Source organism: Pinus tabuliformis, chromosome 7 (assembly GCF_031772625.1).
Source record: "Pinus tabuliformis cultivar Carrire ecotype Pingquan chromosome 7, CPIR1, whole genome shotgun sequence".
NCBI lineage: Eukaryota > Viridiplantae > Streptophyta > Pinopsida > Pinales > Pinaceae > Pinus > Pinus tabuliformis.
Window position 1 is genome coordinate 556,257,144 of NC_142293.1, and position 13,137 is coordinate 556,270,280.

The following is a 13,137-nucleotide window of genomic DNA, read 5'->3' on the forward strand; positions in this document are numbered from 1 at the left end:
GGAGGTGATGTAGATCATTCTAGTTCAGTTGATGATATGGACGTTTCATATGATTATGAATTGAATTTGTCTACTAATTTTGAGCCAAATTCATTCAATGAAGCTACTTCTCGTGTTGAATGGAATGACACAATGTGAGAGTACAAGGCTCTCATAAAGAATGGAACATGGAAGCTGGTGGACCCTCCATTTGGAACCAAACCAATTGGGTACAAGTGGGTCTACAAGAACACATACAAATCAGATGGCTTACTTGACAAGCACAAAGCAAGGCTTGTGGAAAAATGATTTGCACAAATACAAGGTGTCAATTATGAAGAAACCTTTCCCCCCATAGTAAAATGGACCACCATCTAGACTCTCTTTTCCTTGGCAGCTCATAATGGATAGAAAGTTCATCAGATGGATGTGAAGATTGATTTCTTGAATGAAGACTTGAAAGAAAATGCCTTTGTCTCACTAAGAAGGTTTTGTTATGTAGGGACAACAACATGAAGTATGCAAACTCATCAAACCTTTATATATGGCCTAAAAGAAGTAGCATGAGAATAATATGAATAGTTGACTGAGCATCTTCTAAAATTAAACTTCACACAATTTAATATTTATGGTGCAACTCTTTCTATCAAGAAAATTAAAAAAACTATTGTTTATCTTGTGGTATATGTAGATAATTGGTTAATAATAGGGAACAATGAAAACTTTATTGCATCCATAAAAATACAGTTGAAGAAATGATTTGAGATGATAGATTTGGGACACCTTCACTACAACTTGAGCATTGAAGGGACTCAACATTCAAGGTATATATTCATTTCTCAAAATAAGTACATTATAGAATTATTGAACAAATTTGGCATGGTTGAATGTAATCATTTGTCCGCCCCAATGGAACAAAATTTGAAGTGCACATCTAAAGAAGGGAGTGAATTCGAGGATGCAACTAAGTATAGATAGCTTGTGAGAAGATTTATCAACCTCACCATTACTCGACCATATATTTCATTTGTTGTTGGAATCCTTTCTAGGTTTATACAAAAGCCTTGTGAAGGACATTGGTCTACCGCAAAAAGAATTCTAAAGTACTTGAAAAGAGATGGAGACTTCATAATCAAATATTCACAGATAGATGACTTCATCTTGATTAGATATTATGATTTAAACTTTGATGGAGATAAGGAAAATGGTGTGTCTACTTCAAGCTATGTTATGAGTCTTGGATTAGGCGCTATTTCTTGGATGTTGCACAAATAGTTCGTTCTAGCAGATTCCATAACAAAGGCAGAATATGTGGCACCTATAGAAGCAATCAAGGAGATTGCGTGGCTAAGGAAAATTATTGAAGATTTGCAAGAGAAACAAGTGCATAAGATTGTTAGACACCTAATCCTCGAAGATTGGATGAATAAATTGTAAATATGTAAATAAAGGGGAATATGAACAATTAGAGTAGGAAATGGCCTTGGAAGATGAATCGCAAAGGTTGCTCTCTTATGTTATTCACTTTTGTTCTCACTAATGCAAAGGCATCCAAATTCAAGAATCATTCCTTGCCTTGACATGTATGCGGTAGTTTATTAATCATTAGTAGTCTCAAAGTCAAATTAATGGTCCCATATGATATCCTTTTAGTTGACGTTGGTGTGTTTCCAATTGACGCTGATCATTCATTTGTTAAGTTACCTAAAAAAGATTGAAAATGTGGATAAACACCACTAGCCCCAAATGGTTGTTGAAGAGGAGCTAAATCATCGGAAAAAGACATGGATGAAACAAAATAGAAAGTGGTTGGGCAAATGGGACATAAATGTGCATGAATGTCTTCACACTAAGCAGAGATAAAAATGTGGGTATTAGAAAATTCAACACTGCCATGTGAACAAAATAGGTAGGCAATAAAAAAACATATTTCTTCAACCAAGGGAAAAGGTAAAATTTTAATTTTGCAAGTGAGGACTAGCTCACACCATAGATTTGAAATTGACAAATAAATGGTCCCCAAAGAAAATTCAAAACAAAAAACTTGTATTTTTTGAGGGGTGGTAAAAACACAATAACACTTTTATCAAAAAAATGTGCAATGTATAAAAATATTAGTTTGCCACTTTGATAACAACCTACAAATAAACTTTTTAAAAAAGCAAAACAATGATTTTCTTATTCAATTTTATCACAGTGAAGCCAACCTGCCTGGAGAAAAATCTGAAAAGAAATTAAATTGTTATTTACTGTTACCTAAAATTATCACAGTGAGACCAGCCTAGAGAAAAATCTGAAAACAAACCAAGTTGTTATTTATGGTTATTTAAAACCGATTCATAAACTTATTAAAATAAATTCATTCATTCAATTACTGTGCACACTGTACAGCTGAATGACAAATAAAACACGGCAAGAGCTGAGGGGTTTGCCTTTGGGCATTAAATGCCCGGCATGCGTTTCGATAGCTTTTTATAACACACGCACGGTGATAGATAAATAAAAAATAATGGCCTGTGTGTTAAAAAGCTATCAGAAACTCATGTAACGGGGCTTTTAATGCCAAATAACAGACCCGTTAACTCTTACGCAAGAAGACACTACAGGCAAGGCCAAGGCCGTATAAGCCACCTGTTGGATTATAACCAGTACGAATAATCTAGTGTGATTATAGATCAATGGCCCACGATATATTAATTTCCTTACCTGTCCACGAATTACAGAAGTGGACCGATGATTCTGAAGTCGTCATGGCTTCCCATACAGGGAAAAAGTTGAAATGAAACTACCAATTTCAGTGTTACGGACCTATCTCTGTCTACACTGTTTTATCTGACTCACCATATGCGTATGCTGACAAAGCATCTGAAAATTGATCAGAATCTTCTTCACTACTTTCAGACTCCGTGGAACGATCAGTAGGCATAAATTTCAACCACTTCGTTGTAGTTTTTCTTCGGCCTCTGGCACCAAAAGGCCCAGCAGATTTCCAAATAAACAGAATTTTCCGTTTCTCCCTTCGATTCGCATTAATGTACGTACCTATTAGATGCCAGCAGGGTCACTCTCATCCATAGAATCGAGATTAGATTATAAAGATGGCAACCTAATGCCAATGACGGGTTATATTGATGGCGAATTTCTGGTTGAAGTTTGGTGATTTTTTTAGATATGATTGTGTGAGTGTTTATTTTTTTTTGTTGAAATGGATTTAGAACCAAAGCACCAAAAATTTCAAAACTAAAATTAGATTTTCCAAAATTTCGACCAAATTTTCATAAAATCATATAAAAAAATTTATTTTTCTTAAACTTATCTGTATCTGTTTAAACTATAGATAATTGAACCTTTAGCTCTGAAACCCAACGGGGACTTCTATTTCCGACCCTATAACAATATTAATGTTATCTGACATGTGAGCGAAATAGCCATCAATAACAACACGTAGAGAAAGAACAAGCGTAAAAAAACACTCCATGACTATTCCCCTCGCATGTAAGATAACATTAATATTACTATAAAACCAGAAATAAGAGAAGCCCAAACCCAACCATGCTGAAAGCTCTTCGTCACTCTGTCATTGTCATATATATCTATTCAGTCTGTCATGGTCAATGGCGATGAAAAAGAGGTCAAAGATTACCGAGAACTCCGTACATACAGTACGCAACAGCAGCGAAGGCTGGAAGCCTGGAACTTGGCAAGTAACCGACAGAGTTATCAGTAGAGTTACACATCATATTCATTGCATGCATTTAAACCTCCATCAACTCTGTACTGGGGATATTTCTGAGTCATTTTGTGCTTTCGAATCTTTTGTAATGTATCCATCATCCGACCTCCGACATTGTCTGCTTTATTGAAGTTCAATGGTGGACCCATATGACTCTTTTTCAAGAGAGGAAAAATCGATCTTGAAATAATATCGTATGGGAAAGAATTTAGTTATTTGAAATCATTTGCTGGTGATTTGGAGGAGGTACACTTAAAAAAAAAATAGATTTTCTCACTACCAATTAAAAACATTACATTCTAAAATTACAGAAGTGGGCCGATGATTCTGAAGTCGTCATGGCTTCTCATACAGGGAAAAAGTTGAATGAAACTACCAATTTCAGTGTTGCGGATCTGTCGCTGTCCACACTGTTTTATCTGACTCACCATATGCGTATGCTGACAAAGCATCTGAAAATTGATCAGGATCTTCTTCACTACTTTCAGATTCCGTGGAACGATCAGTAGGCATAAATTTCAACCACTTCGTTGTAGTTTTTCTTCGGCCTCTCTGGCACCAAAGGCCCAGCAGATTTCCAAATAAAGAGAATTTTCCGTTTCTCCCTTCGATTCTCATTAATGTACGTACCTATTAGATGCCAACAGGGTCTCTCTCATCCATAGAATCGAGATTATAAAGATGGCAACCTAATAGCAATGACAGCAATGACAGGTCACTCTCATCCATAGAATCGAGATTATAAAGATGGCAACCTAATAGCAATGACAGGTTTCGGCCATATGTTGTAAAAATCCGCTGGCCTCGGCCATATGTTAATTTTTTCTCTGAAAAAAAAAAGTTATAATGGAAGGTGTGGTCTAATGCCACAATTTCATCTGGATGGTTAATTTCTTGTTGAAATTTGGCCAGATTTTTGTTTTTTAATATTATTATGCGAATGTTTAAATATTTTATTTTTTTTATGGTGCAAATGGATTTAGTATTATTATAGTTAAATTATTATAATTTTGATTTTCAAAAATTTCAACCAAATTTTAAAATTTTTGAAATTAAATTATCATAATTCTGATTTTCAAAAATTTCAACCAAATTTTCTTAAAATAATACCATGATTTCATTTTTTCTTTTTTTAAAAACTAGTTGTTTCAGAGTAATTGAACCTTGGCTCTTGAAGGATGGCGATGAAAAAGAGGTCAAGGATTACCGAGAACTCCGTACATACAGTACGCAACCGCAGCGAAGGCTGGAAGCCTGTAACTTGGCAAGTAACAGACAGAGTTGTCGGTAGAGTTACACATCATATTCATTGAATGGATTTAAACCTCCATCAACTCTGTACTACGGATATTTGTGAGTCATTTTGTGCTTTCGAATCTTTTGTAATGTATCCATCACCGGACCTCTGACATTGTCTGCTTTATTAAAGTTCAATGGTGGACCCATATGACTCTTTTTGAAGAGAGGAAAAATCGATCTTGAAATAACATCGTGTGTGGAAAGAATTTAGTTATTTCAAATCATTTGCTGGTGATTTGGAGGAGGTACACTTCAAAAAAAACATAGATTTTCACACTACAATAAAAAAAACATTACATTCTAAAATGGAAGAGACCAGTTTCAATAATGTTAGGGATAAAATAAATTAATATGCTATATTATTTTATTTGTGATGGTAATGCTCTGAGCTTTTTGACAAACTCCTCATTAAATAGATATAGATTATCCTAAGAGCTAGTTGCCAAAATGTCTGCATAATTTTCTCTGTTGTTTTTGAAGGCTTTCGCATTCTAAAATGAAATGCTTTTTTGTTTCCACTTTTCTAAGAACAAAAAATACACTCTTTCCTCCCACACTTCTTTCGGCCGGAGTTGATGAGAATTAGTCCTTAACTTAGCAATAAGAATTTTGGCTCTCCAAGAAATATTGGTCTCTATGTATGATTTTTGTTGATGATTATGAGTGGGATTAAACACTTCAATATAGTGCTTTTTGTTTCTCCCTAGCTCCTCATCCCAAATACGCTTGTGGAACTTATCCATAACAAAATCTTTTATCTCTTTACTGTTTATGGTACACATGTTCAATCAAATACCCCATTTACTAAACCATTTATTATTTTGATGCATCCAAGTCTTCTTACTTTTAAATAATATGTCATTAAAGACAACCTTAGGCCATCTTCCCTCTTCCATTTGTTCATATTTTTTTAAATACCTTATAACTCGCACCATAGCAATTGCTTCAATAAGAGCAACCCATGTTTCACTTAACAAGATAGCATAAAGAACTGCACTTTTAATTTTGAATTTGTTGTAATCAAACACTTCTGAATTTTCTCAATTTATTTCCACTACATGTCGAATGTACTACTGGCCCATAGTTCACAACCATAGAGAATCACCAGAATCACTAGAAGCCCAAAAAGAGTTTGAGTGATTTTCCAGTCCCATAACTCTTCCTCTCTACACCTGTTTTGAAAAGCATAAAATGTTTTCCAACCCTTCAAAGTTCTTTTCTTTCTACAACCATCCCAACTTAGATTTTTGTTGAAGTTAATTGTGAGGTATTTGTAATCCGCAACTTCTTCCAAAATGTTGCCTTCAAAGTAGAATGTATGCTGGTTATGTTTTCTTTTTTTAGAGAAAACCACTACTTTCATTTTGTTAATATTGACTTTCATCCCCACCCTTCTACAAAAATGCTAAGGGATAGTAAGTGTTCTTGCAAACCAAGAGCAGATTTAGCAATCAGAATAAGATCATTTGCATACAAAAGAAGCCTTATAACAAACTTTCCCAAATGGATACCATCACCCCCTTGCGAATTTAACTACTCCTCAAACTTTTCGATATATAAACCAAAAAGGGTAGGAGACAATGGATAACCTTGCTTGACCCCGATATCGCTTCTAAAACTTTCAGAAATGCCTATTGAAGTTCTATTTTTGACTTTCACTTCTTCATACAGCCTATGCACAACTGCTCTCAAATGTTTAGGAACCCCGAGTTTCTCCATTCTGTGCCACAACTTATCCCTAGTAACCATGTTAAACACTTTTATGAAATCAACAAAGCAACAAAAGACTTCTTCCTTTTTCTCCCAAACGTTTTCAATGATGTGCCTTAAAGTTATACAATGATCAACTGTGAAATGTTTAGGCCTAAAACCTGCTTTCCCTTCAGCATGCTTATCTCTTTCTTTTTCCCACTTACTGATTTTATTTTCTAGCATGCTTCCAAATAACTTTGCAAAAAAGGAGTTTTATCATTATGATCTTATAACTGGAGGGATTATTGACATCACCACTCTTGAAAAGAGGTATTGCCAGACTAGTTGCCCAATCTATGGGGAACCCCTATTGTATGATGTTATTGAATATTTGTGTAATGTGAGGTGCAAGAATCTTTAAGCCCCACTTTAGATACTATGTTTGGAGTCCAATTAATTTGTTTGCTTTTCCAACACACAACTTCTTGATACCCATCTCTACCTCTTGCACCGTGAAGAGTTCAGTATTAGTATTGACCAAGGGGGGAGGGTCAACCTTGGAATCCTCATAGAGTTGTCTTGCATAGTCAAACCATTTAGAAGCTGTAATACTATTTTCAGTTTTCATCTTTCTCAGTTGGAGCTCATTTCAAAATAATTTCAAGTTATTTTTACCAAGGAAGATTAGTTCTTCCCTCCTTGAAACCATGAAATCGACCTTTTTCTTTCTTAATATATGCTTGTAAGCTTTGAGCTTTATGTTATCCTTGCTTGACTCTTTCCACATTCTCCTTGCCTTTTTGCATTCCTCGTCAAACTAAGCATTAACCAGAAAGAAATTTGTTTCAGAATTCTTAATTTTTTCCCTTTTGCACTCTGCAAGTGCCCTTTGAATTAAATGTGTTAAATTGTGACTATGAAGGTCATGAATTGAGAGTTTTTCCTTCTCGAAGAGCCTCTCTAGTGTCATTTTGAAGATATTACAATTTTCTAGAGTCAAAAGAACTATGCCCATTAGAATATTTTGTTGAACACACTGAATTTTTTATTCTAACTACTTCTTTCCAATCCAACAGAAACTTAAATAAATTGGCTTGTGATCTGATTTTAAGTCCCAAAGTTGATCTCCAATCAAAACTTCCTCAATTGGCTCACACAAACCATGCGAGCAAATTACATAATCTACTACACTTGCTCCATTATAAGTATTGCAATTGAAATTACCAGACTTTTCCCATCTAATCAAACTATTTCAAATGCCTAAATCAAAGGCCCCACATAGAGTAAGCAATTGTTCACCAAAGAGATTGCAACCCTTATCCTATGAAATTCTTTCCCACCGATAATTACTCTTTTCTGTAAGCCAAATAGGGTCGCAGACTTCTTTACAATAAAAAATGCTATATTGCTTACCTGCAACCCTCTACTTTTGTAGATTTTTGAAACTTGCGGCGTAAAATAAAATAACTATTAAAATACTATATTGTTGAATGCCATCACCAAAAATTAAGAAAAATTGATTAACTAACATGGTTTATATTAACATATATACACTTTAATATATATATTTATTATATATATGTTTTATTTTTTATTAATATATATAATTTTTATAATTAAATTTATTAAAATATCTTTTTAATATAATAATAAATCATGTTAAATTGAAAATATGGACAAAAAACTATAATTCATGAACATAGAAACAATAATAGGGAAAAAAGAAAAACAAAAAGTTAAATAAAAATGAAATAAAATTAAAAACAAAAAATTAGTAACTAATATAAATGAAAGTTACCAAACAACTCATAATAAAACTTCAACCAATCACTTTACAAATAAATAAATTTAAATAATAATAAAAGAATAACAAAAATTGAATTTCTAATATTAAACTATGGATAAGTGACTTAAATTTTTGGTCAGACAAACTAATACACAATCCAAATAAACTAATACACAATCCAAACAAAATTAAATGAATAATAACATTATAATAAAATTCCAATAAAAAATTGAAAAAAAAAAACCTTAAAAAAAATTCAAAATCAAAGTGTTTTTCCTCTGGAAAAGGAGCTTCGAGAGAAAACCAGAGAAACTAGTGAACGCGGTGAAGTTGATATGACAAATTGCAATGTAAAATTGTGAAACAAAAACAAAAATCGATGCTCTTGGGAGGTTTATAATATATAAAAGTTGGATTCTATGAGTTATTTTTATATCGATGCTCTTGGGAGGTTTATAATATATAAAAGTTGGATTCTATGAGTTATTTTATTGATATTATTTTTGGTGAAATTGTAATGTTTTTATTTGAATTATGAATTTTAATATAAAAATAAATTTAATATTTTTCAGAAATTTATAAAATATTTAACTTATATAAATATATAAATTTAATTTAATTTAATTTAAAATTATAGAAATATAACCATTTAAATTATAATTTCAACCCTTTCTATCACAATTTAAATAAAATTTAATATAAAAAACAAAACAAAAAGTTAAACTAGTGGTTAACTTTTATATTTGGATTGCACCAATATTGAAGGTTCACGATATTTTCCAAGTATATTTTCTTAAGAAAAATGTTAATCATATAATAAGATGATTTGTATGACAGGTGGAACTAACTGGAAAATTCCAATTAAAACCTCAGTGTATATTGCAAAAAAAATGCTCATGCTCCCTAACGAAGCAATCGAGCATAGATTTTAAAGTCCTTGCAATTAGAACTTGAAATTAAGATTCCAAAACTTCACAATTAGAACTTAAAACCGAGATTTGAAGGCCACTTAAACCAATTCCATGTATGGTTAGAGGCCTTGTTATAGGTCTCGAAAAGCCGTTGAGTGGGAAAGAGTCCCTCCCATTTTGCTCGTTTATAAAAGTATATGATTGATTACAACTTTAGAATACTATATGCTTGCTTATAACTTTAGAATGGTAGTATGAATATGGAAATAACATTAGTGAGGTGGGCTTACTTTGAAATTATCCATAATTGTTTGTATTGGATAGTTGTAAAGTAATATGTTTTGCTATAAATTTTGAAGATATGTCTTTAGGTAATAAAATCATTTATGAATAGAGTAATTGGGTTTTATAAGATTTTGATTTTGTTTTCTTTTGTGTTAAATTTTATGGAAATGTGTTGAGGGTGAGAGTAGATTTGGAGAATAAAAAGTATTTTAAGATCACTGAGTTTTACATAGAATATTTTGAAATTAGATAAATCATTCTTTCATTTAATATTGTTCTTACCCTAACTTAAACTCAATTTAAAGAAAGAAAAGAATAAAAAATAACATTTATTATAAAACAATAATATATTGTAAATTATACTTATACAACTAGTTAAAAAAAGATGTTATTGTAAAAAAAATGTGTTCGTATGATCATTAAGTGTAGTGAAAGTTAAGTTTATATAAACATATTTAAAATCAACTATATAAACTGGAAATATTATATGAGATAAAGAAGTGTGATAACAAAAATTAATAATATTCTAATTTTATATGTTCAACATTATAAATCAATCTCAAGCTTGAATCTATTAAGTATAAAGAAAGATCATAGATCTTTTGTTATTAAGTATAAAGAAAAATCTTTAAAGACATAACTTGTTGGATCATTCAAAATGGGTTTAGATAAAGAAAAAGAAAAGAGTAACACTAGTTTTATATAAATATTATATTTTATAATATCTTTAATATTTGTGAATTTATATATTTTCTTTTATATATTTATATGGTGGTTTTCATATTAGATATACATATTAAATTTCTTTTTTTTTCTCTCTCTCACACATATATTATTTATATTTATATTTAACTAATATATGTTATTATTGTTATTTGCTATTTTGTGTCTAAATTGTTGGAATACTATTTGGCTAAAAAACTATGACCCAATGACATCTAAGCAATGAAATTACATGATGATCACATTCTATTTTGGCAACACCAACCTTTTATATGGTTAGACTATCACATTTAGGGGACATTTTAGTGACTAATATTCCTTGGTGGGCTAATATTCCTTTCCCTAAATAAACATATTTTCTATTTTTCACCTTTTGTAAAAATGATTTTTCCAAAATTTATAATATAAAATAAATTTAGTTTAGAAATCTCCAAAAATTTATAGAGACTTATATAAAATCATTATAAATTTGAAATTTTTACAAAAATATCTATAAGCATTTTACATTATGCATAATAGATACTAGTAAGATTCACCAAGCTTTCTAAGATTTATGATAAACGTCTATCCTTCAAATTTTCCTTGATGTCATTATATTTGGGCCAGACAACTCTTAATATGGTTGGATTTTTTGTACCGTAAATACTTAATATGGTTAGTATTTTTGTACCAACACAGTTTCAAACTTGCAACCTTCACACAAATACCTTAACAAAACACCCTTTCACTAACGGTTCTACATTACATCTCATATATAACATATGATATTATTATTATTATTTTTTATAAATATTGTATTTTTAAAAAATTAATATGCGAAATTTATTGAAATATATGATAATAACTCTATTATACTAAAGGTGTAAAACATCTTATTATAATAAAATTCTAGTTTAAATGTCTTTTCATGATTCATTGATATCACGATATTGGTAGTTCTTGCCTCTCCACAACATGCATATGTATGACTCCTAGGAACATAACAAAAAAAATTATTAACCTCGACCGTAAGCAATGAATTGTTAATTATACATACTTAATTGAAACAAACAAAAACTCAGTTTTAGATGTAAGATAGTATAATATATAGAAAAAAAGGACAATGAATAAAGTAGTGGTAAGATAGTATAATATATAGAAAAAAATTTACAATGGATAAAGTCTACTACAGGTATGTGTTGTTGAGAAATATAGGGGCAGCTAGATTATGTGATTTCTCTTATTTTGATAACTACTTGAGATGTATTTTTGCTTAGCTTGATTAGATTAATTTTCACCTTAATTATTATTATGTTCTTTTTATCAAATAACTACCAAACCATAAAGAAAAGTGAGACAAAATGACACAAGATATAAGCGATCAGCTAGGGCCAAAACCTCTCTAGTTGAGAGGAAAACACACAAGAATTATTCTCTTCTTATAGAATCTTCAATTGATGAATTCAAAGACTTATGACCCTTGAACAAGACCCTCCAAGACCAAGTCAACCTTCTTTCTTGATTTGCACAACTTCCAACAACAAACTTCAACTTTCCAACAACTTCGACCCCCAACACCAATTTATGCTATTAAGGGAATTTTGAGGTCCAAAATGGGCCTCCTAAGGAAATTATAAAATAATAGTGAAAATAATAAAATAAAATTAGATTACATCATCAATTTTAGAGGGAAAAAAGACAACTATTTTTCAACTCGTATTTTCAAATTACCTCCCTATGGGTTTACTCAAATTTTGAGCAGAAGCACTCATTGGATGCAAAATTTGATTCTTCGTCCATGCAGTACCCATGTTGCATACTTTCGATGGACACTGCTACATGAAAAATGAGAAATACATGAAAAATGTGATTGCAATCACATTTTTCATGTATTTCTCATTTTTCGTGTAGCAGGGTCAATCGAAAGTATGCAACATGGGTACTTCTTGGATGAGGAATTAAATTTTGCATCCAACAAAAACTCCTAATCGAAATTTGAGTAAAAACTTAGGGAGATAATTTGAAAATATGAGTTGAAAAGTAGTTTTATTATTTTATTATTTTTACTTTTTTACTCCAAAAATGGTGAATCATCCCCCATGGTTGACATCATCATCTTCAATCCTATTGGTCCTTATAAAGTTTATTTTGGTTGTACATTTTTCTTAGGAGGCCCATTTTAGACCTCAAAATTCCCCTAATGAACTTCAACCTAGTAGATTCACATCATCGACCTTGATGCAGCTTCATAGTTTTGACCTTGCAGCTTCACAATTTTGACCTAGAAGCAACTTCACAACTTTGAAATTAAAGCTTGACAACTTCGACCTAGAAGTAACTTCACAGCTTCGACCTTACAATTTCATAGCTTCGGCCTAGAAGCAACTTAACAACTTTGACCTAGAAGCAACTTCACAGCTTTGACCTTGTAGCTTTAGAACTTCTACCTAGAAGCAACTTCAAAGATTCGACCTTGCAACTTCATAATTTCGACTTTCCCAGAAACTATAGAAACCTGAACATAAGAGAGAGAGAGAGAGAGAGAGAGAGAGAGAGAGAGAGAGAGCCCAAAAACATTGATCTTTCTGTTCTTCATCATTTTCATCCTTTTTCCATCTTTTATCATAGGAGATCAAACTTGCTTTAGAGCGTGTCCAAATGAGGTCGAGTTATTTCTTATATATAGGCTTTTGAGGGGTACGAATTGCTATCCTTAGGTCGACTTGTCCCTTCATGTAGTCTAACTTGAT